Below are 26,063 nucleotides of genomic sequence, written 5' to 3' on the forward strand. Positions count from 1 at the left end.
CCAAGAGGGACACTTTGAAGAAAGCACAGGAGCTGCGGATGAGAGACATTTTGAAGATGCCCATTGAAAGCAAACTCTTGCTCCAGAGAAGCTGAGAGAGGACAGATATCCCAAGTGCAACTAAGAGTGACATTTTTGAGGAACTGCAGCCTAGAGAGGAACATCCTGGGAAAAAGCCATTTTGAAACCAGAACTTTGGAGTAGATGCCAGCCACGTGTCTTCCCAGCTAACAGAGATTTTCCGGACACCATTGGCCATCCTCCAGTGAAGGTGCCTGATTGCTGATGTGTTACCTTGGACACTTTATGGCCTTAAGACTGTGACTGTGTGACCAAATAAACCCCCTTTTATAAAAGCCAATCCATCTCTGGTGTTTTGCATTCCAGCAGCATTAGCAAACTAGAACAATCTATATGCAAGGTATTTGAGTTGGGATTATAAACCTGTAGGACAAGGCCTTCTATGGATGCTTTTTCCCACAGAAAACTTAACCAACCCATTGCAGATTGTTCTCAGCTATAAAGGGGCCATCCCCATAAGTAAGTGGTCACTTCTGCAAGGGACTAGGAATGAGAGGGAGGGTTGTTGAACTTGGACTCCAGATTCTACCCCAAAGGCGATCTGGACCTGAAGGTGGCTGCTGGTGCCTGCTGGAACATGCTGGAGCAAGGCCAGGAGACCTGGGTCAGACTCCACCCAGACCATGGCAAGCTGTGGGGCCTTGGGCAAGTCGCTGCCCTTTCCGAGCCTCTGTTTTGCCATTGATAAAACCAGAGTGTTGCATTCGCTGGAACACATCATTCTAGTCCCTTTTAGGAGTCCGTGTCTTTATTAATTGACAATCTTTAGATGGTTCAAAGTTCATCAAGGTCTCTATTCTACCATTCTCCAAAAGAGCTCTGAAAACCAGAAGATATTTTTAAAAAATTTATTTGGCAGCAAATATTAATGGGTTTGTTTATATGTCGCTGAGCCAGACCCCACTGGGGTTGTTCTGTGACATACAGAATAGGCACCAAATTGCCTTTCTGAAATTCCAAAAAAAAAAAAATCTGAATTCCACAAAACTCCTGGCCCTTTTGAGTAAGGTTTTACAGGCCTGGACTAGACTCACTGTGCTTGCAACTCAGGCCCCCTGGGAACCAGGCCAGCTGGTCTACCCGGCTCCTGCACACTCACCCTTGCCTGGTGCAGGACTCTATCATCCCCCAACTCCCTTCCCACTGGACAGTTGTCCCCTTTTTGTAAAATCCTGCCTGGACTGGATACCCCTTGACTAGGGTGGTTCTAACTGTGACTGTTTCCACTTGCATCTTTCCTTCATGAAATTATTTCCTTCCCTTTGGGGTCCTGCCCTCTGCAGAGGAGCAGGAGCGGAAGCTACTAAAATAAATCATATAAAGAACAGATGAGTGTATGTGTTGCTCTCCATGGACAAGACATCTGCATTTGTAGCAGATATATATACCTATTCATTAAAAAAAAATAGTTATGGGAATGCTCAGGAACGACTATGGTTTGTTAATTTTGGAGGGATATGGTAGGAACAAGTTGGAAGCAATGTAGTTATTTTAGGTTGTTTGTTTTTCTTATTCTTTTGTTTGGTTATGGTTTGTTAATTTTCTTTGGGTATGGTAGGAACATGTTGGATGGAAGCAATGTATAGTTATTTTAGGTTATTTGTTTTTTCTTTTTCCTTTGTTTTGGTTTTGTTTGAAATGTTTTTTTAATGTTTGCTTTTTATTTTTTTGATAAAGTTTAAAAACAATGATTGTTAAAAAAATAAATAAGTAAATGAACAATGGGGGGAGGAGGGGAATGGAATGTTTTGGATGTTCTTTTTCATTTTTTTATTTTATTTTTTTGAGTAATGAAAATATTCAAAGATTGATTGTGGTGATGAATGCACAACTATATGATGATATTATGAACAACTAATTGTACACTTTGGAGGATTGTATGTTATGTGAATATATCTCAATAAAATTGCATTTAAAAAAATTAAAATTAAAAAAAATTAGAACAGTTGTAAGTTTACAGAAAAATCATGCAGAAAGCACAGGGTTCCCAAATAGCTACCTCCCACAGTTTTCCCTATTATTATAATATTTTGCATTAGTATGGTACTTTTGTTACAACCGATGAAACATTATTATTATAATTATACTATTGACTATAGTCCATAGTTTACATGGAGGCTCACTCACAAATTATATTTTTCAACCTCTTGATTTACTGTCCCTTCTGTGGAGAGAAGGGGAAAGCAATGTCATCTTGGGAAGAAGGAGTTTCCGCAGAAGAGAGAACAAGAAAGGAACGTCTTCCTCTCCTGCCCCACAGATTCTAGAAGGAGGAAGGAGAAAGCTCACCCCATCATCAGCTCCCCAAGGGGAAGACAGAAGAGAAAAAATGGATGTTTGAGAAGCAGGTACTAGGGACAGGGGACTTGAGCTTCCCTCGCTGGGACAACAATCCCAGAATGGGCAGACCCACTGATCGGGGGTTTGCCTCTCGCCCGGCTGGGCCGTGGGGTGTGCCTGGGGCTCAGCAGCTGGCTTCCCTGGGCGTCCCAGGAGCCGGCAACCACGGGGCCACCTCCGCAATGTGGGGTAGTTGGGCAGAAGCCAGGAACACGGCGAGATAGGTGGGCCCGAGGGCGCACCCTTGGCATTGCACAAATTCCCGTGACCCAGACAAGACCAGGCAGAAGATGCTTCAAGGGCTGATGGATGACCCCAAGCCTGGAGTTAGAATGAAGAGGCTCCTGCGAGTGGGGACCTCATGCCAGGGGCAGATGAACAAGCCACAGACTCCAGCAGCAGGTGCTGAGTTACCCCCCGAAGACGATAAGGGCCTCAGCTCCCAACTCCCAGCTGTGGCCTGCTCTGCAGTCTGGCCTTGGCAACAGAAGCTGCCACACCTGGGGATACCTGGGAGACTACGTGGCCCATCCCCTCCCTCCTGGGAGCAGCCAGGAACCTGCTGACACCACAGTGCACAGCCCTTCCTCTAGTCTCCAGGTAGGACCAACTCTCGGGTGCTTTCCTACTCCAGGGACCCCTAGGGATCTTGGCCCAGCTCCTGCCTGGCCCACCTCCCTCCCTCCCTTTCTCCTGGGAGCGTTTCCTCCATAAACCCCATGCACCTGAATCCTGGCCCCGGCAGGCTCTGCTTTTAGGGAACCCAACCTGACACACCGAAGTGTCATCAACTAGCGTCCTGTGTTCTGTAGGGAGGAGGTGCCTAGGAATAGTGGAGTGTGTGTTGTCTTTGCACATCGAAGTGTTGTGAGATGTGCACTTGTGTCCGACTCCTCTATACAGTTTAACAATATCTAAGGGCAAATGCAGCTCTAAGGAGGGAACTGAGGCCTGGAGGAGGTTGCAGGAGAGAACATCGGTGGCAGCTGGCCATTCTGGATGGTGGCTGTGTTCCTGGGTCCTGCTGGACTAGAGTTGCCAGATTTAGGAAATAAAAATATAGACCCCAGTCAAATCTGCATTTCAATAAACTTTTTGGTACAAGTATGCTCCCAGTATTTCACAGGATGTACCTATACTAAAAAAAAAATTATTTGTTGTCTGTTCTAAAATTTAAATCTAACCAGGCATCCTGTACTTTTTCTAGCAACTGTATCCCAGACCATCGGGCTCAGTGGAAGCCTCTAGATCTGCCCAGAGCCCCAACCCTGGGCTGCCAGGTGAGCTGCAGGGATTTGGAAAGTCTTCCTGTTGGGATTTTGCTCTCGGCCTGGCTTCCTTCAGGCCAGCTGCTCTTTCCTCCCTCCCCGGATGGGATGAAAACCACAGACCCACAGAGCTCGAAGCTAGAAGGGAAACAGCACGATAATACACAGCTAAGGAGATAATTGCAGTGGAACAACATGTCGCTCAGAAGCCGCCTTGGAGGCAAACACTAGTTTGCATGTCCTCATGTGCCTGCTCATCTGGAAAGAACGTCTGGTGCCAGCCTGGCCTCACCCCGGGCCTGGGAACAGAAGCAGGATCGTGGGCAAGTGGGAGCACCTAAACCAAATTGCACTGGCCAGTAAGGGGGCTCATGTTTGTTGAGCCTCTACTACGTGCCTCCCTCTTTATCCTGCACCAAGTCCTCAATGTTCATTCAGCAGCACCGGATAATTGTTCCTTTTTGTACAGATGAGTAAACTGAGGCCCAGAGAGACAAAGAGAGTGTGAGTCCAGGAAAAGGTAGCAATGGGATATAAGCTTAGACCTGTGTGTCTCCAAAGCCCATGCTCATGCCTCGCCTGGATATGAACTAGAGCAACGACTGCAATTTTAGCAGACGCTGCCCTGCCCATGTCCCCCTCAACACCCACAGTTCCTGCTGCAAGCACCTGGGACCTCTGTCCTGGAGTGGACTGGGCTGGGTGTGCTCTGGGGATGAGATACCCCAGGGAACAGTCCCCAGCCAGAGACACACGAGGAGGTGGATAAATACCCAGACCCCATACCGTTAAGTGGGGACAGTTCTGAGGTGTGCTCCACATCATCTCCCAGAGGTCCCCAGTGGGACTGAGCCTTGATTGCCCATAGTGATAACCTGCTACACAGTTGTGGGTGGCTCTTCCTTTCCTACCTCACTTCCCCACTTCTCCACTACTTGTGCAACCTGGGATGTCTTCTCAAATCACTGCTTGCACTTAAGTTAGAGTCTCAAGGCTGGTGTGTGGCAAACCCAACCTAAGAGAGCAGCTAATGGTTATCGAGGCTTACCAAGGCACTATGCTAAGCTCACACACATCATTTCATTTAATCTGCTCCTCAGTGCGTTGAGATCATTTCTATTATCATCCTCATTTTTCAGATGAGGGTACATTAACTGATCCCCTGGTAGATCCAGGCCTTAAACCCAAGTGTGCCTCAGACTAATCTCTGTCCTCCATCATTAAGTTATTAAGAAAGACTTACACTGGATTTCTGGGCAATGGTTTTCTCTCCTTCTAGCTCTGGACTGAATTCCTCTACTTGGGTACAAGTACAATCTGGGGCTGTTGGCTAGCAAGGGAACATCTTGTGGTTTGGGTGTAACTACACAATTGAGTGGTGTTGTAGGCATTTCATTCATTCCATTCATAAAATATTGAAGACTGTCCTTCTGCTTGTTCTTTGCCAGACACAATACCTAGCCCAAAATTCAACTTTTCCTTATTCCTTCCACATTCATGTTGCATGCATCCTGCCATTGCCTGCTGAGCCCCAACACAGCCGTGCTGATGACATCTAACTACCAAGGCAGTTCAGTTCCTCCAATTCCACAAAGTCTCAAGCTGTGAGAGGATGAGTATGTGTGTTCGGTGGGGCTTAGTTCAGAAATCAGCTGAAGTGACTTGTCAGATCTTTCCAAATGCAAGGACCTACTTAAGACCCTTTAAGAAAATGGTTAGCCTTGCTGACTCTGTCTTCAGAAAAGCAGCCTCAAGCAAGGGAGAACCAGTCCTTCTATCTTCCTCATCTGTCTGCATCCAAAGCCAGGTTCTCAAGGCCATCAAGAAAGGATTTTCCAAAGATTGCCATTGTTCCCATGTAATGCATTCTCATCTGAGCAGACAATAAACTACTTGCATTGCCAATAAGTCTCTGGCAGAGAGGCTAAGAAAGAGTTCCAGTGATTTCTGCATACCTCTGGGTGTTTTGGACAGGCCTTTGATGGTCTGTAGTCAGTAGAAGATAAGCCCGCCTGTTTGTAAACAGACCCTTGGACGCAGAACATAAACACATTCTTTGGAGGGAAAAGAATCTGTGTTTTCTTGCCTGGGTGGGTAGGGTGGCATTTTGCTCCAGCTAAGGATTGTCAGGGAAGAATTTAAGGTGGAAGGGACCTTGGTTTCAATGGCCTTTTTGAATCAGGTACCCTTTGGAGCATCTATTAAAAGTTCAGATCAGGGGTTACGAACTCAAAAGCCAGAGGGACCAGGCAAGGAGATGAATCAGTGAGGGGCAACTGGGCAAGGACAGTGGAACTAGGATTGACATTTGGCCTCCGTTGGGGAGGTAATGAAGGTGACGTGGACTAGGGCAAATGGGGATTCCACACCCTATTTAAAGGGGATAGCCCCTCTCAACTGTAGAATGTGAGTCCCAGGTGGCCAGATCTTGCAAGTTTTTTTCCAAGAGAAGCCAAACATTTAGATTTTTATGTGCAAGTCCCTAATTTTTACACATTAGGCATCCATTCAAATATCTGTAATACTATGCAGACCCAATAAAACAAAGCCATGCCACCAATTTGCATCTCCTGCTATAGACCTTCCTTCCAGAAAAACGCCCACTGGCATATATAAATAAAATTTGCCTCAAATTTCAGGGGGTCATGTACTGGGGACCCCAGGTTAAGGACTTCTGTTATCAACTCGGGAAGCCTTCATCTTGAGTCAAGTGGTTCTCATTTTCAACTGCGGATGTGGTTCCCATGGACATGTTTTGACTCTCCCTATGAAGACTGTCTACTATCCGTCTTGCCTCCATTTCCATCTTCCCACTCGGTGGCCTGACACCACCCCCAGCATCTTTCCTGAAAGCTGGGATTTTCATCTCAAAAGCATCCTCAGGCAAAGGCTTGATTTCTAGTACACACAAGCATGGCTGAAATGCAAAGCTGGGTCCTCTGTCCCCTCCCTCTGGGTGGCCTGGGAGCATGGACGACAGATGCCCACACGAAGTCATCCTCGGTGTGGCTCTGCTCTGGAGCCCCACCCTGTTCACCACACCTGCTTCTCCATCTGGCTGTGACAGTCACCTGGAAGGGATGGAAAAGACACATAAACCACCCCTTCTGTTTGACAGAGGAAGCATGTGCTCCGAGCACCACTGCCTGCTCATTGCATGCTGCTTCTCCCTGGGGGGCAGTGCAGGGGCAGGAAGGAGCTACATCAGGGCATCGGCTGAACCTGTGTCTGATCTTGGCCTTGCCCCTTCCTAGCTGTACACCTGGACCACCAAGCCAATCCCACCTCTCCACTCCCACCACTGTTTATACAGCCCTTACCATGGGCAGGCTAGGCACCCTGCTATTGCACAGACATTATCTTACTTGATCCTTATAACGAGCCTACAGGCAGGCACTCAGTTTAGTCCCATTTGACAGATGAGGAAGTAGAGGTTTAGAGAGTTTAATAACACACCTGAGAAGGTACAACCGGCAAGAAGATTAGCTGGAGCTTGAATCTGTCATGATTAACTAATACCTGTGTGTTCAGCCAATTAACCAATGGCTGCTTTTCTTTATAAATGTGGATCATGGTGTTGACCGCCCAGTCATTGAGTGGCTTTGAATGAACACACATCGAAGTGGGTCCCCAAGAGGGACATTGTTATACCTATTATGCTCATGGCAGCACTCCACAGCCCTGACGCAAATCTGTCTGGACAGAAAGTGGGTGCTTGGCTCCAGGAATGTTCTTTTCCCTCCAGGCCCCCTCCCTGATGGTTCTTCCATGCTTGGCCAGGCCTCAAGCCTCTTCAACTTCTCTGGTGCCACCTCCATGCCAGTTGGGGGGGGGGGGCACGTTTCCCAAATTCCAGGCCCATGGGGGTTCTGCACTTTTCAGTAGTTGTTTTCGGGCCCCCAGGAGGGTACAGCATGTTCCAGGCAGGGGTCAGGCACTTTGGGCCGTGGAAGCCAGGGAGCCACAGGGTGAGGATGTCTGCAAGGCAGCAAGCAAACTCCCTCCAGACAGAAGAAACACCATGTGTCTGAGAGACAGAGGTGCTCTGAGATCAAGGCGATGCTTTTTTAAGCCGTCATGCATATCACTGTTACAGCGGGTGGGATAATCCTGGTACTAATCAGTTGCATGATTTTGCCCAACTTTCTCTGTCTAGACCTGCCTCAGTGGCTTCATTGATAAAATGGGTGAAACAGAGTTAGGTTAATAATTTTCCAAAGTGTTTTCAACAGAACAATAGCCCCCCCAATCTTCTTCCACTCTTGGGGAGTCACAGCGCGCATCAACATATTTAAGGCTCTGAGAAGTCCTGCACAGTCAGAGAGGTGGGGGCTTGGCTAACCCATTGTTGCCTAACCTTCTTGACCACACAGCCTTTAAATACTGTCAGTTAATATTCCCTGGACCCGTACTCTGTAGAAAATGCCTTGGATAATTTTCAAGTCTCTTCTGGTGCTGAAGTTCTTCTTTAGCTCAACAGCCATCTGAGTCCATGCTGGGGTCAGGAGGCCTGATTAGTTGGGGGTCTCCAGAAGTTACAAGGCCCCTGCTTTCTACTTCCTCAGCCATCACAGGAGGACACCAACACCTGTTCTCACAGCCAACTGCAGTTGTTTTTTGTTTTTCGCAATTTTTCAGAGAATCACTCCTTTCCTACACTCATCCCATGTGGCTTGGGTGGAGCTGCTCTCACCACCCGTCTCCAGGGGTAGACACATGACCAGGCCTGGCTAACGAGGGTAACCCACCCTCCTGGCCATACTGATCAGTTCAGGCACTGGCACATGACCCCAGCTGGGCCAACCTGAGATAACCCTGGCACTTATGCTGGAAAGACTAGAGGAAAAAATGGCACCTCCTTTCTTCTGTGGTTGCTAAATGGTTGGAAAGAAAGCCTGGTGTTGCTGATGATTGTCTTTCCCTCCACTAGGTAAGAGCCAGCCAGATAGTGAAGCCAACCTGGGGGAAGGCAGAGCTGAAGATGGCAACAAGTAGTTACTTGACAACATCACTTAAGGGCCTGGATCCAGCCAATGCTGAAGCCATGTTTGTCTCTTAAACTAGTTTGAGTTTGCTTTCAAACACTGTAATGGAAAGAGCCACAGCCCACCCCACCAATCTTAGAGTGGGCACAAAGAGAATCAAATGTTAAAGAAAAGAAGGCAGGGGCTGTAGAGCTTGGCGAGACTATGTGTGGAAACTTTTCGGGAGGTGGTGTGGGTTGGCATGATGTGGACCCGAGCCCAGGAGCCGAGAAGAAGGGACTGATCATGCAAACTCAGCAAGAGTGGCATTCTTACATTTTTGAGAACTCTAGAAGGGGGCAAGGCTTAACTCAATGGAATGCTGCACCAGTGGTGGAATTTGAGATGCTGAACCCAAACACAGGGTCAGCCCCAACAGGATATACTCTAATATGGCCTTGCTACTTCAAATATGGTTTCCAGACCTGCAATCTTGGCCTCTCCTGGGAGCCTGCTAGGAATACAGAGTCTCAGGCCTCACCCCAGACCTTCTGAATCAAAATCTGCATTTTAACAAGATCCCCCGTGACATGTGTACACGTTAGATTTGGGAAGCAGCACTGCAGGGTTATTTGAAGTGGCTATTGGGAACTGCAAAGGTGGCACCCATCAGTTCCTCACCTCTGGGTCTGTGCATGCTGCTCCCATCAAGAGGTGGGACAGTTCCCCTCCTCTCTCATCTGCCCCGGCCCCAAGACTTGCTTTGACCAATAGAATATGGAACCAGTGGCACTCCCAGGTCTGGCCCCTTCTCAGACGCCAGCTGCCATATAAAAAGTCAAACCACCCCGAGACCTCCAAGCTGTCAGGAAGCCCAAGCTAGCCACATGGAGATACCAGGGAGGACTTCTGAGATGCCAGATGTGGTGGTTTAGGGCTGTGTAGACCTCAGGAAAAAAAAAGTTCTTAAACTTAATCCACTCCTGTGGGTGTGAATTCATCGTAAGTAGGACTTTCAGAAGAGGCTACTTCGGTTAAGATGTAGCCCACCTCAGTCAGGATGGGTTTCAATCCTATTACTGCAGTCCTTTGTAAGCAGAATGAAATTCAGACAGAGGAAGAGCCACAGGGAGCAGCAAGAAGCTGAAATTTAATGGAACCCAGAAGAGAAGGGAGAGGCCAGGAGAGGCCACCATGTGCCTTCCCATGTGACAGAGGAGCCCAGGACCAAGGATCACTGGAAACCAGCCCCAGAATTCCAGTCTTTGGGAAGAAAGAATCACCTTGATGATGCCTTGATTTAGACTTTCTCCCAGCCTCAGAACCATCAGCTAATAAATTCCTGTTGAAACTAACCCATTACATGGTATGTGCAGCAGCAGCAAAGAAAACTAAAACCCTGTTCAACATTAGGGTCTCAGATCAAGTGCGTCTCTTTAGAGAGACCTACCTTATTTCATCTAATATCACCCCCCTTGCCACTCCACACTGCTCTTTATCTCCCTGAAATTATCTTGCGTGTGGTTTTTTTTGTTGGTTGCCTCCTCCCCCGCCAAGAACATCAGCTCTACAAGATCAAGAACTGATCTCTACAAGATCAGTGCCATTACCTCGTCCACTCCATCCTCGTCCACTCCATGAAAAGGTCTTTGGAGAGGAAGCCTGATAGACATTGATTAGCATTCAGGCCTGGTTCCCCTCCTGGCTCTGCCGTTCATGAAGTCTTCTTAGCAGCCACCAGCTGAATGCAGCAGGGTGAGTGACGCTGACTGATGTCACATGGAACTGAGCACCACCCAAATTTCTGACCCATAGTATTGTGAGACATAAAATAAATCATTGCTGTTTTAAGCCACTACGTTTTGGGGCTAGTTTGTTACACAGCAAAAGATAACTGATACAGCAGCTCTCTTTGCCCCTCACTAAAGAGCAGAGAAATGATCACGGACGATCTGCGGGGTACTCACTCTTTCTGCACATTCCAGCCATGGGATGGAGATGGAGTGGATGAGGTAATGGCACTGATCTTATAGAGATCAGTTCTTGATCTTGTAGAGCTGATGTTCTTGGCAGGGGAGGAAGCAACCGACAAAAAAACCACATGCAAGATAATTTCAGGGGGATAAAGAGTGATGTGGAGTGGTAAGGGGGGTGATATTAGATGAAATAAGGTAGGTCTCTCTAAAGAGACGCACTTGATCTGAAACCCTAATGTTGAACAGGGACAAACCACAAAATGGTGGGAGGAAACGGTGACCCAGGTAAAAGGAAGACCAAGTGCAAAGGGCCTGAGGAACGGAACACTCAGCTTGTTTAAGGATGGACAGAGGGTCTGAGAGGCTATTACAGTGAGATGGGGGGAACAAAGAGGGGAGGGGAAAAGTCAGCAGGGGCTAGAGCTGAGCTGCCCGGTTTGACAGCTGCTAGCCACACACGGCTATTGGTATCTAAACTTAAATTAATTAAAATTAAATAAAATTTAAATTTCTACTCCTCAGTTGCAGTAGCCCACTTCAAGGGCTCAGCAGCCACATGTGGCTAGTGGCTACTGTGTAAGCACAGATATTGGATATTCCATCATCACAGAAAGTTCTGTTGGCTGGGGCTGGTTAAAGAACAAATCAGGAGTTAACCAGGATTGGGGTTCAAAGTTAGGCTGTGTGCTCTTGGGCTTGGCACTTCATTAAATCCCTCGAGGCCCCTGTTCTTTCTGGGGTTAAATGAGACTCTTCCAGCCCCACAGTGGATCCAAATTACCCCCTGAGAGATGCCACATCGACAAATGGTTGAATCCGGGTCTTACCCAGAAAGTCTGTTCAAGGACTCATCCGTAGGAACTGGCAGCAAAGAGGTTTGTTTAACCGACTCCTTTGCAACCTCATTTAGGCTGCCAATTTGGGGCTCCCTGATGTGAAGAAAGAACACAGCGTGGCTACTATTTCAGGTAACATGCAGAAGAGAAATTGCTTCAATTAGCCGAAGCTGATTTCGATTAGCATATTTTCTTCCGTGTCACCTAACATCTGTTGGTGTGGAAACAGCTGCTCCGTGTTGTCCTGTCGGAGTGAGAAGCAGGGACAGTGAACCAGGTGGGCCCACGGGGAGCCCAGCATCAACCAGGAAAAAATTCTAGGAGGAGCTTGAAGTAGCTGCCGTGGAACCGGGCAAGTCCCTGGCAGTTTGTTTTGGGAAAAGGCCAAGGAAAAATAATGCTTCCGCATGCATACTGGAAGGCAGCAGATGGAGACGCGTGTTCTCCATGGAGTTGGCAGGACCTGCTCTGTCTTTCAGTGTCTGTGAAATCCCCACAAGTTTCCTGACCTCTTGAGAAGTTGCCTAATGGTCCTTGTCCCAGAAATGGGACAGTCGGCCCAACCTGTCAGGGTGAGGGCAGGTCACATGAACTCGGTGAACGCACCTGGCACACAGTAGGTGCTCAATAAATGTTAACTGGCTCATAATCTCCAGATGAAAAGGTCTTTGGAGAGGAAGCCTGATAGACATTGATTAGCATTCAGGCCTGGTTCTCCTCCTGGCTCTGCCATTCATTCATTCATTCATTCATTGAACAGTGATTTATTCTGTGAATTGAATCTGTGGCATTGGGTGACACCCTCACCCAGCCCGGACTGCCTTTTCCTACCTGGGCAGTTTCCTTCCAGCTCTCACTTCCTAATGTAAAGTTCACAGTCACCTTGGAAGGTCTGGCCCATTGGAGTTCAAAAGCAGAGGGTTAGCAGGAAATTGAGACCCAGACTCCTGCAGTCCTGGAATTGGAAAGGGCCTTGGAAGGCTTTGGGGTCCAGCTCCCGACTGGCTGCAAGAATTCTGCCCCAGCCCTACTCGGAGCTTGCCTGGACACTTCTAAACTCACACTCACTGTCTGGTAAAGCAGCCCATCCTCTTTCAGAGCTCTCTGATGTTGGGGACTGTGCCAGTTTGGATGTATTGTGTCCCCCAAAATGCCATGTTCTTTGATGCAATCTTGTGGGGCAGATGTAATGTGTTGATTAGATTATAATTCTTTGATTAATGTTTCCATGGAGATGTGACCCACCCAACTGTTAGGTGATAACTCTTATTAGATAATTTCCATGGAGGTGTGGCCCCGCCCATTCAGCTTGGGCCTTGATTAGTTTACTAGAGCCCTATATCAGCTCAAACAGAAGGAGCAAGCTTGCTACAGCCAAGAGGGACACTCCGAAGAATGCACAGGAGCTGAGAGAGGAGCTGCAGCTCACAGAGACATTTTGGAGATGCCTTTGAAAGCAGACTTTTGTTCCAGAGAAGCTAAAAGAGGACAAATGCCCCAAGAGCAACTGAGAGTGATGTTTTGAAGAGGAGCTGCAGCTAAGAGAGGAACATCCTGGGAGAAAGCCATTTTGAAACCAGAACTCTGGAGCAGACACCAGCCATATGCCTTCCCAGCTAACAGAGGTTTACCAGATGCCATTGGCCATCCTCCAGTGAAGGTACCCAATTGTTGACACCTTATCTTGGACACTTTATGGCCTTAAGACTGTAACTGTGTAACCAAATAAACCCCCTTTGTAAAAGCCAATCCATTTCTGGTGTTTTGCATGATGGCGGCATTAGCAAATAGGAACAGGACGCTTGTCTGTACATGCAGTATATACAAACTCTAGATCAGTGACCCTTTTTAAATGTGGCACCCAACACAGAACACAGCTTTCCGTCTCCCTAGCTGCAAAATGAGCACCTGCCTTGCAGAGCTGGGGTAAGACTTAAGAGCAATAGCGTTGGTAGCATGTCTGGTTCATAGTAGGTGCTTTATCAGTTCTTGCTCCCTTCCTCCTCTGCAAATGAGGACCTGGGCAGGCCCTCTAGCTTTGGCCCCCCTACTTCTTTTCTTTCAGTGGGGCCTAAGATGGAGCTAAGCTTTTGTCAGCAGGTTCGGTGACCACTGGCATCTTGGACTCTCATGTTTGAAGTAGGGGTCAATTTCAGCCCAACACATCCTTTGTTCATAAGACAAGGAGGAATGGCAAAGCCTAAGGGTAAAAGACTTCTCTGACCATCTGTTCTAGTTTCCTGGGCTGCTCAAGCAAATACCATGAAACGGTTCGGCTTAAACAACGGCAGTTTATTCACTCACGGTTTTGAGGCCAGGAAAATGTCCAAATCAAGGCATCACCAAGGCGATGCTTTCTCCCTAAGACGGCAGCATTCTGGGGCTGGCTGCTGGTGATCCTTGCTGCCTCTGTCACGTGGCACATCTCCTGGTCTCTTCCTTCTCTTCCGGGTTCCACTGATGTAACTTCTTGCTTCCTGTGGCTTTCTACCTCTGAATTTCATTCCCTTATAAAGGACTCCAGTAATAGGATTAAGACCTATCCTGATTGAGGAGGGCCACACCTTTTTATCTCAAGTAGCCTCTTCCAAAGGTCCTACTTACAATGGGTTCACACCCACAGGAAAAGATTAGATTAAGAACATGTTTTTCTAGGGTACATACAGCTTCAAACCACTACCCACCTCTCTTTCTGCCTTACACAGTCAGGTAACACCAGGACCTCCTCAAAATCATGGGGCCCCCCAAGCAAAACAACCTCCATGGGCGAGAAGGTGAGCTGCCGCTGCTGCTGTGTAGATATTTTGGCATTTGCAAATGGCGACTGGCTCATTGGATGCCTGGGGCTGATGGATAGACAGACTGGGAGAGGGAGAGCAGGATATGGCAGGGAAGCTGGCTCTGTCTCCCCGTGCCCCTCAAGCTGGTTCCCAGCTGTCTATCGTAGAAGGTCCTTAGACCTCAAGCCCCCCTCCGCCTCCTGCTGGTGGGCCAGCTGGGTGAAGCCCACATGCTCTCAGAAATTTGCCTTCAGTGCCTGCCATATCCCCACCATCTTCCACAATTTTGGCTCCTTTTCCAGGATCCTAATCCAGCAACTCAATTTCCACCATCATCCCAAAGCTCTCTCACTGCCACAGATGTCCCAAAAGGAAGGAAAAATACTAGTGTTCACCATGGCATTATTCACAGTTCCCAAAGTGGAAGCAACCCAAACATCCATCAACAGAAGAACGGACAAACCACATATGGTATAGTCATCTGATCCAATAGTATTCGATCATAAACAGGGATGAAGTTCTGACACCTGCTAACAGCATGGAATAAATCTGAAGACATCATGTCGAGTAAAATACGCCAGACATGAAATGGTAGATACTGTATGATCTTGATTATATGAAACAACAAGAAAAAGTGAATTTCGTAGGGACAGATTACGGGTTACCAGGGGCCGGGGGTGGAGGGGGCTGGGCAGAGGGACTTATTGTTTAATGGGTGCAGGGCTTCTGTCTGAGGTGATGAAAAAGTTGGAGTCAGGGATGTTGATGATGTAGCACATTATTACAAATGTCATTAATACCACTGAGCTGTACACTTGAAAGTGATGAAAATAGGACATTTTTAGATGTATACACGTGTTACTATAATAAAAAGTTTAAAAAAAGGGTGGGGGTGGGGTGGGGGAGAGAGTGCTGCCCTGGAGGATCTCGGGAAAATGGATTTAAAAACATCAAAGAGAGCAGGCGACATCTACAGAATGGAAGGGCATCGGAAGCATTTTGGAAGGGGAGGTGGTGTCAGCATCCCTTGCGCCAGCACAAAGCTACCTCTGCTCTCGGGAAGATGTGCCATTTGGCCAGCGGCTGCCTGTGGCTCTAGCCCATTGGCCGTCTGAGACCCGGCCTCTCTGCCCTGGGGGCTGTTATCAGGAGCGCAGGTGACCTTTACCCAGGCCGTTGGGGCAGGTGGCAAGCCAAGCCTGAGCTGCGATCAGCCTAGCGCTTCCAGCAGACGGTTAACTGGCAGTCTAAGGATCGAGCAAGGGGTGCGAGCCCCAGGTGAGTCGGCTCGGCCCCAGGCACCCCCCTGAACCCCAGTCCCACTCACCCGATCCTGTTGTGAGTAAGAGATCCCAAAGCACTAATCTAGCCCGTGGTTGCCTGTATCTCCTTCCAAGGAGCTCTGAGAAGGTCTGTGTACTCACCAGCGGTGTGTGACAGCTCGGCACCGTATGTGACAGCGTGGACACCTCGGTGCAGCAGGCGGGCTTGTCTTGCTCGCCTTGGATCTATAACTGGAGGCCGAGCACACATCCCCGGACCCATGGGGCAAATCAGGTCCAAGACACTGAAAGGCCTACATTGTGACATCACACCCCTGGGGAGGGGGTCCTGCAGGAAGGGGTCTGGGGACAGCCCAGGGTAAGAAGTGAGTGCCCCTCCTGAAGAAACGAACAACATAGGGGGATGTTCTCCGTCAGCACTGCTAGAGAAGCAGGGAGGCGTCTATCCTGCTAGAGAATATCGTGTAAGACCAGCTAATGCCATTTGCTGACACCGCTCCCACCCCCTGCCTGGGTGTGGGTCAACTCAGTTAAACCAAGCCCATCCTTTATGAAAGTTTCCCACCCAAACTGACTTAAGCGGGTGCACCCATCTCTTAGCTATCCCCTTTGCATATTTTCTGTGATTGATTTATAATTTCAAAGCAGCTTCTTCTTCCTGGTATACCCCTGATAGGCCCACCTTGGGTGCCCTCAGGGAAAGCAAAAGAATTTAAATATTAGCTCAGGAAAAAGGAACAGGAACATAAATGGTTTTTTTCTTTCTTTAGTTAAATCCAACAAAGATGGCTTTCAGTTTATCTTCCATAGTCTATATGCCTGGGCTACTTCCATTGGAGGTAATTGATAATGAGGTGCAATTTACATTTAATGATTTTAAGAAGAGGTTTCTAGAGGGCCCACCCTTTGTCTCTGGCACCTGGGGTCGTTGGGGAACCTTCTAACCAAAGAGCAGATGGCTTCACCTTGGCCGTTGAGTTGCTCTAAATTTCAAATTCTAAAACAGTGGTTCTCAAACTTAGGGTGCATTAGAATCACTTGGAGGGCATGTTAAAATGCAGATCCTCGGGTCCTATTCCCAGAGTGCTGGGATAAGGCCTAAGATTTTGTATTTCTAACAAGTTCCCCAGGTGATGTTGATGCTTCTGGTCCAGGGACCACACTTTGAAAATCTTTGCCCTAAAATATAAGGGGAGTCGGTCTCCTAGGTTTGGTCCTAAGATAGTGCAGCCAACTGACGGCAGCAGTCAGAAGGCCACTGGAGAGCAAATAGGAGCTACAGCTTTGAGGTCCAAGCTGGCTGGACCCTCTTAGTTCACCAACATGCTTTATTGAAGATCCATTCATTGCCAGCCCTGAGCCAGGTGTTGGAGCTGACACCGTGAGTGTCCTGCCCGTCTCCTCTTGGATTTACCCCTTCCAGGCACAAAGGTAACCTGACTTCCACCTGCCAGCACCTGTGTCTCTTTGCTTGAGGGCTTCCTCCAGCTGCTGGAGTCCACCCTGCCTGCATACAGATCAGCCAAAAGCGCCAGGAATTAAATCCTCCGGGAATGGCCTTCAATCAGTGACTGTTAGTGGTTGTTAGCTCCCTGTCCCCTTGGCTGGGATAATGTGAGGAGCTCCCAGAAGTCCCCAGCAGGACTGAGGCTCAGTTGCCCACCGTGATAACTGGCTTGACCACATACTCTTATTATTGCAGCCTTCCCATGCCCATCTCACTCCCTCACCCCCTACTGGTGTTTCTTGGGGTCTCTCCCCTACCCCCAAATAAACTACTTGCACTTGAGCCCTTGTTTCAGGGGCTGCCTTAGGGGAACCCAAACAGGATGAATAAGGGATGGTTTTTGTCCTTCACAAGCTCATATTTAGAGGGGGAAAGGTATACACATGGACTTAGCACATCTAGAAGCTTCTTGGAATCGCTAGTGAGTGTGAGGTCTCAGGGTGGATGGAGGCGTCCCAGTGGTTGACCTTCGGGTCTTATCAAGGATGCCTTGTGGAAACACGCTGCTAATTTTCTCAGGGTGAGTCCAGCCGGGCAGCAGAAGGCCGGGCAACCCAGACAGACAGCCTTTACTCCCACACTCTGGTAACTGCAGAAATGGATTTGCCAAGCAGATTCCTCCTCTTTTCCACCTCTCTGGACCATTCCTCTTGAAATATGAATATGGAAGCAGACCTGGCACCATATAGAATATGGCTCTTGTTCACTCTTTGGGGAACTCTCAGATTCTCAGCCTGATAGGATTAACAGAGCCTCTGACCTGATAGGATTAACGAGCTCTCCTAGGTGTCCCGCCCAATGCCAAGGCTATGCCCAGCCCCACACTCAACTATGGTGAAGCCTATTCTTCCATTGTCTGCGCAATGGGATGTGATCCTATCCCTACCTGCCTCTGCTCCATCATCATCATCATCATCATCATCATCATCGTCAGCCCCCATCATCAACCAAACAAACACACGATCCAAATGAGAACACTGCACCTGGTCAAATCTACTCCTCAGCCCCCTCCAACTGGACACTTCATGTCCTGAACTTCTGGAACTGTCAGCAAATGGACCCAATCGCTGCTTGGCACGGCACCTTCCCAGATCATTCTTGGGGTTCAAGGCTTCTGAGGCTCTCTTCTCTCCCACATGTCAATTTGTCTAGAGGGAGAAGGAAACCTGTTTCACTGGACGGTTGTGTCACTAACAGCATTAGCCTTTTCAGCAGCACTCAGCACTCAAAAAATATTTAGCCATGACACAGGCATAAGCTCTGCCTCCAGACAAAAGGATCTTATTTACGAGACGCACCCTCAGGAGGTTAGGATGAAGCTAAGAGTTGAAGGAAGGAAGCTTAGCTCGTGCTAAGGTGACATGTCCCCCCCTCACATGTTATACTTCCAAGTGTAAAGCCATAAAAAAATGCCTTTCGCCTGGCAGTTTTGTTTTCATGATCAATTATAAGAGATAATCTAAAATATGGGGGAATATACATGCACTAAGATGTTAATTTCAGTGTTATTTATAATTGTGGGAAATTGGAAATTTAAGTGGCTAATATAGGAACGATTAAATAAATTGTAGAGCATTCTCCTGCTGGAATATTAGAAGCCATTAATATAATGGTTATGAAAACTATGGGGCAATATAGAAGAATATTAAAATTAAGCATACATTTTAAAAACAGAGAATATAAAGAATTATAACTATGATAAAAGTTGCCTGTTGAAAAAATGTTCAGCATCATTAGTGATCAGAGAAATGCAGATTAAAACCACTAGAATGGCTAAAGTTAAAAAGTCAATTTAAAAATTAAATAATTAAATTTTAAAAATTAAATGTTAAAAAAAAAATCCTAAGTGTTGGCAAGGGTGTGGAGCAGCTAGAATTCTTAGGCATTTTGAAACCATACAATCACTTTGAAAAATTGTTTGACAGTTTCTTATAAAGTTAAACATATACACCTACCCTATGGCCCAGCAATTGCAAGAAAAATTAAAGCATGTCCACAAAAAGACTTGTACAAGAAGCTTTATTCATAATGGCTCCAAACCAGAAACAACTCAAACGTCCATCAATGGGTAAATGGATAAACAAATTGCCGGATTTTCTTACAACGTAACATTAGTCAGCAACAAAAGGAACAAATGACTGCTACACATGATAACATGATAAGCTTCAAAAGCATGATGCTAAGCAAGAGAGGCCCGAGAGAAGAGAATACACACATGATTCCATTTATATGAAGTTGTGGAATAAGAAAAACTAATCTAGGCTTACAGAAAAATTCAGTGATTACATTATTCACAATAGTCCAAAGGTGGAAGCAACTCAAGTGTCCATCAACAGATAAAGGGATAAACAAAATGTGGTGTATCCACACAATGGAATACCATTCAGCTGTAAAAAGGAATGACATTCTGAGGCTTGTTACAACATGGATGAACCTTGAAGACATTGTGTTGAGTGAAATAAGCCAGACACAAAGACAATTATTATTTGATCTCACTTCTATGAATACCTAGAATATGCAAATTCCTAGAGATAGAAAGTAGATTACGGGTTATGGGAGCAGGGATTGGGGAGTTGCTGCTTAATGATTATAAGGCTTCTGATTGGGGTGGTGAAAAGAGAATAAATGGTGGTGATGATGGTACAATATTGATTGTAATATTACTCTTAAAAGTAGTTAAAATAGGAATTTTGTGTTTTATATATGTTAACACAGTACCACAGAAATGGGTGAATTTTAGGGTATGAAAATTACACCTCAATAAAGTTGATTTATATATGTATATATACCATATGTTCTGGTTTGCTAAAGCTGCCATTACGCAAAATACCAGAAATGGATTGTTTTTTAAAAATTTTTTTAATTTTATTTATTCAATTTTATTGAGCTATATTCCCATACCACACAATCATCCATGGTGTACAATCAATTCTTCACAGTACCATTTGTGCCAGTTTGAATGTATTATGTCCCCCAGAAAAAGCCATATTCTTTGATGCAGTCTTGCGGGGCAGACATTTTGGTGCTGAATAGATTTGCATGGGAATGTGCCCCACCCAACTGCAGGTGATAACTCTGATATTTCCGTGGAGGTGTGGCCCCACCCATTCAGGGTGGGCCTTGATTAGTGGAGCCATATAAATGAGCTGATGGGCAGAGGGAACTCAGTGCAGCTGTGAGTGGCATTTTGAAGAGGAGCAGCAGCCAAGAGGGACACTTCGAAGAAAGCACAGGAGCTGCAGATGAGAGACAGTTTGAAGATGGCCTTTGAAAGCAGACTCTTGCTCCAGAGAAGCTAAGAGAGGACAAATACCCCAAGTGCAACTAAGAGTGACATTTTTGAGGAACTGCAGCCTAGAGAGGAACATCCTGGGAGAAAGCCATTTTGAAACCAGAACTTTGGAACTTTTAGCCTTCTCAGCTAAAACAGGTTTTCCAGACACCATTGGCCATCCTCCAGTGCAGGTAACTGGTTGCTGATGTGCTACCTTGGACACTTTATGGCCTTAAAACTGTAACTCTGTAACCAAATAAACCCCCTTTTATGAAAGCCAATCCTTCTCTGGTGTTTTGCATTCTGGCAGCATTAGCAAATTAGAACACCATTATATAGTTGTGTATTGGCTTTTATAAAGGGGGTTTATTAGGTTACAAATTTACAGTTCTAAAGCCATAAAAGTATCCAAACTAAGGCATCAACAAGAGGATACCTTCACTAAAGAAAGGCCAACGGGCTCCGGAACACCTCTGTCAGCTAGGAAGTCTCATGGCTGGTGTCTGCTGGTCCTTTGCTCCTGGGCTGTGTTTCAAAATGGCTTTCTCCAAAATGTCTCTGGGCTTTTGTCTCTCTTATGTTCTCTCAGCTCTCTGCTTGGTTCTCCTGGGGCATTTCTCTCTAAGCATCTGGGAGTCCTCCCTTAGCTTCTCTAGGACAAACTCTGGGCTTCATTTCTTAGCTTAGCATCTCCAAATATCCTTCTGTCTGCATCTCCCAGCATCTCCAAGCATCTAGGTCTCTCTGGGCTCTCAGCTCTCTTAAGGACTCCAGTGAACTAATCAAGACCCACCTCGAATGGGCGGGGTCCACACCTCCATGGAAATGATCTAATCAAAATGTCTCACCTACAGTTGGGTGGGTCACATCTCCATGGAAACGACCTAATCAAAAATTCCCATCCTAATCAAAAGACTAATAAGTCTGCCCCCACGAGATTGCATTAAAGAACATGGCTTTTCTGGGGGACATAATAGATCCAAACCGACACACTGTATTTGTATATGTAAAGATGTATGATATATGCGTGTGTGTGTGTGTATATATATAGCTCAATTGTCACTTGAGGGTTTCCCTAAGCACCTCCCCATCTCCAGTATCACTTTCTATCCCATCACCCATTTTATTTACACCTGACATTACCTTGTTTCTTTGTGAGGTGCTGATCATGCACCCCCCTTTCTGAATCTATCTGTAAAGAGTCCCTGTCCCTTCACTGCTGTATCCATGGTCCCTGGAGCCCAGTAGGAGCTCAGAAAATATTTACTGAATAAATGAACAAATACTCACTGATAAATCGGCAACTTGTATTTTTTCAGTTCGGTCTGCCAACTGTTTTGAAAAAAAAAAGAGATGGAGAGAGAAATACTGCTTGTTCCCACCCCTGCTGAGTGGGGACCCACCCTGGCCACTGAGGGGATCAGCCCAAGATGCCCCAACGGTGGCAGGTCTGGGCTTCAGCCGCGGAGGCTATGGGGAAGAAGGAGGGCTTTGTGCTGCCCGCAAAGGCCCAGGTAAAACTAGACCCGCTTGGGAAGGGCCCTTCTCCTCCGCTGGGCACACCTCTCCCAGCCCAGCGCTCTGTTCCCTTTCTTCTCTCCCCGTTTCTTTTTCCCAATGGTGAGCAAGGAAATCAGGCCAGCTGGCCTCACCTTTATTCCTCGGAGCTTTCAATGTGGTTTTTCTTTAAGGTTCTGGTGCCCGTGTTAGCCCTGCCAATGTCAGGGCAGAATTTTCTAACCCGTGCCAAAGATGGAGCTCATTAATTTTCGTGCCTGAAAGAAAGAAAACTCTTCTTTAGGAACTGGCACGTTTAGGGCTCTGCTGGAGCTGGGCGAGGCCTCCCTGCAAGGAAGATTAATCTCGGTTGGGAGGTGGGTCATTCCGGGAAGGAGCAGCACGCTGCAAGATACGTACAGGCCTGCGGGTAGCCCCTCCAGGTGACGTCCACACCTGCGGGGTCGTGCCAGGGCCCCACTGGCCTCTGGGATGTGAGCAGAGGCAGGAACCACTCCCCCCCCCCCCCAAAGGGCCCACGCAGTACATCTGCAGAAAGTTCTTCTGCCATCTCTCTTCCCTCCTCTTCTGAAATATACACGATTACTGGAGGGTTCACACTTGAGTCCCTGCTTTTCAGACTGGAAAACAGCGGTCCAGTTACCCAATATCTGGACCTGGTGCTCTCAGATAAATAGCCAGAATCTTTCTACGCAATAGTAATAATTTAAAACACTATATTATATTAAAACAAAATTTACAGTTGTATTTGTAAACAGAAAATAGTGTAGAAGGTTAGAATTACCAAATGCCGTATTAGGGGGGTGACGTTTTTACATTTTTCTTTATAACTTTTCCAGCATTATCTGCATTATATATTCATGTATATTACTTTTATGTCACAAAAGTAACAAAACTATTTCCATTTTGAGAAAACCCACCTATGTGGAGATATATTTTGGAGAAAAATATAAAATTCTTGTGAATGTTTAACATAAACCTGACTCCTTTCTGGGACAGATGGTTTGGAGGCTGGAGACCGACCCCATCCGCAGGGTCAACAATACCAGCCACACACCTTTCCTCCGTGCCCCCCAATATTAGATGCAGTTTGGTGAAAATGTTTGAGAGGCGTTGCATGGTAAGTCAGTAAAACTGTAGCGTGCATTAGTCTAAGTTTGTCTCCCTGTCTCTTACACACACACACACACACACACACACAGACACACACACACAACAGATGGCAGCAAAAACTCCGTGAGAATCTGGGGCCTCACAAGGAAGTGCCACTGGAAAGAGGAATGAACGTTGTCTAAATAAAACCAGCTAACTAAATTCTGCCCAGGCCTGGATTTTTCCGACCGCAGTTGACCATCAGCTGTCTGAAGAAGAGGGCCTATGGGGACAGGCTAAGTTCTCAAGAAGTGTACCTTCAGATGGCAGGCTGGGCTGATTCTGCTGAGCTGGGCAGTCTGTTGGACATGTGACCTGGCTGAAGAGTTTGCCTGGCCAAGCACAGAGAGCTTAACTCAATTGCCAGAGTGGCACCTTCCTGGAATTTATTATACTTTGTTTTTTGCTTCTGGTTTAAGGATCTTCTTCAAAACTCTCACTATTTTTTTTTTTTTAACTTGATAAACAGACTTTGAGAAGAGCCACACAATGATTAAGTAATTGGGAAAAAAAGATGTGGAAGAAAGGTTCAAGGGCCTGCAGTTTTTAAGTCTGGAGGGAAGATCCTGGAGGAGGGAATTGAACGTTTTTTAAGTACCAGGCTCTGGCACTGCGTGAATGCTTAGCAGAGACTCAGCATCAAGCCTTAGCTCTGCCCTAAAGCCTCAAAGAATAAGACTTTGAGAAATAAGTATTCAGTGAAGCAGGAGAAATTTAAGATAGACGTAAGGAAGGACTTCCTGAAGCCAAAAGCAAGTCAGTGCAGAATGGGAAATCATAGGGAATTCAGAAGAAAAAAGAATGACTCAGGCCTTTTGTGAGCTTTTATCACTGCTGCAGAGTCATGTTTTCTGTATATAGAATCTACCAGCAAGCACTGGGACTCAATCGTGTGGGTGGCCTCTAAATGGAGCCAGTGCTTCATTAAAGAAATGTGGTCAGAGGTTTTATGGAGAAAGCAGTTCTGGGGGCTCTTCAAGCACAGAGAGAAGCCAAGTTCTGTCTAGTTTTGCATGCCCCACCAACAAGAGGGTGCCTGGCAAACTTGAATGCCGTTTACAGAATGAATGACCCAAGGCAGCACTGGAGCAAGCAGAGCGGGTGGAAAACGATGCTCATGGTTGATGTTCTGGTTTGCTAATGCTTCCATTTGCAAAATACCAGAAATGGATTAGCTTTTATAGGGGGTTTATTTGGTTACACTGTTACAGTCTTAAGGCCATGAAAGTGTCCAAGCTAAGGCGTCAACACGGGTATACCTTCACCAAAGGAAGGCCAATGACTTCCAGAAAACCTCTGTTAGCTGGGAAGGCACGTGGCTGGCATCTGCTGATCCTGGGTTATATTTCAGCATCTCTCACAGCTCCTGCTTTCTTCAAAATGTTGCTCTTGGGGCGTTTTGTCCTCTCTTAGCTTCTCCGGAGGAAACAGTGGGCTAGCATCCCCAAAGTGTCAGCTTTCAGTGGCCATCTCCAAATGTTTCTTTGAGCTTCTCTGAGGTCCCTCTGCTTGTGAGCTTATATAGTGCTCTAGTAAACTAATCAAGACCCTTGCTGAATGGGCGGGGCTACACCTCCATGGAAATAATCTAATCAAAGGTATTACCCACTGTTGGGTGGGTCACATCTCCATGGAAACAGCCTAATCCAAAGACTCCAACCTAATCAATGCTAATACGTTGGCCTCCACAAGACTGCATTAAAGAATGTGGTGGTTTGGGGGACATAATACATCCAAACTTGGACAGTTGGGGAGAGTGGGCTTTGGGCATAGGCAGGAAGTGGTGGAGCTTGGCAAATTTAGTTCATGGGGCTCCACCCAAGTCAGGCAGAGGAACGGAGACCTGATGTGGCAGGAGCCATTTTAGGCCCCTGAGGGGAAAAGGGTAAGTTTACTAATGGTGAGCGGAGAAAGAGAAAAAAAAAAGACAGCCAGGTCCTTCACGAGCTCCTCTCCATCACTTCACCCTATCTGTTTCCTTTGGAACCACTTTCCACAAGCTGGACATCAGTCTGTTGCATCAAACTGTCCACCCCTCCACCCCCACTAGCTCACTGAGGCCAGGGGTCCGATTCATCTTGTTTGCTGGTGAATTCAGGAATGAGGGGATGATGTTCTGGACCAGAGGTTGAAGTCCTGAGCTTTCTACCTCTGGTAATCTTAGAGAAGAGACAAGATGCCTAGCTAGTGAGGCTAGCTAAGGATACTTTCTGCTTGGGGAGAGAAAGATGAACCCCCATCGTGCCTTCCAACCCAAAGACCCTTGGGTTTTGGCCCAAGATGCCTAGTGTGAGGCTCCCCACACCAGGCTGGCTTCACGCTGACTTTGGGTCCGGTGCCTCCATCTGAGATAGGCATGGTGGGTGAGGGGTGGGGGTGGGTGGAGGTGGAGGTATTGTTCCAGAATCTCTAGATCATCATGGCTGGACAGAACAACCCAACAGTGTCTTCAGTTTAATTAAAACATTGCTGGCAACATACAAAGTGCTCCTTGTTATTAAGGAGTGGATAAAAGAGACATGCATGGAGTCCTGGAAAAACAGTGGAAAGGAGAAAAGTTTCATGAATTCATATAGATCTGTTCCCTGTGCCTTTCTCCATTGGAGTTCTGTGGGGGAGGCAGAGAGACATATTGTAGAAAGATGCCATTTTTGGAGTCCAGAAGGCTTATTTAATTTAAAAAAAATTTTATTGTGGTAACATATATACACTAAATGTGCCATTTTAACTGAATTCGAGAATATAATTCAGTGGTAGTAATTACATTCACAATGTCCTGCTACCATCACCACCATCTATCTTATTTAACATTGTCATTTACAAGCGTGTAGGCTTGGGCAAGCTACTTCACGTCTATGAATCTCAATTGCCTCGTTTATCAACTGCAGGTCAAACTAATGATGCTCCCCTCCCAGGGTTGTAGTAAGGGTCATTTACAAAGCACTTTAGAAACAGTAAATTGCCAGACAAACATCTTTCATCCATTATTTTGTTTTTCCTCATTTTCTTATGGCCAGTTACTGGGTCAATAATTGTCAGTTTTGTAAAGGCCCTACCTCTAAGCTCCCTTCCAACTTCAACCAC

The 26,063-nt window shown here is 46.7% G+C and overlaps 1 protein-coding gene across 1 annotated transcript in view; it reads right to left on the bottom strand.

Moving 5' to 3' along the window:
* BANF2 (BANF family member 2) overlaps nt 1-15,746 on the bottom strand; it is a 33,643-nt gene extending 17,897 nt beyond the window's left edge. Inside the window, exon 1 of the mRNA XM_037812482.1 lies at nt 15,670-15,746. The gene's annotated coding sequence lies outside the window, so the exon portion shown is untranslated. The remainder of the gene's footprint in view (nt 1-15,669) is intronic.
* Nucleotides 15,747-26,063: the final 10,317 nt, after the last annotated feature.

Source organism: Choloepus didactylus, chromosome 19 (genome assembly GCF_015220235.1).
Source record: "Choloepus didactylus isolate mChoDid1 chromosome 19, mChoDid1.pri, whole genome shotgun sequence".
NCBI classification, from domain to species: Eukaryota; Metazoa; Chordata; class Mammalia; order Pilosa; family Megalonychidae; genus Choloepus; species Choloepus didactylus.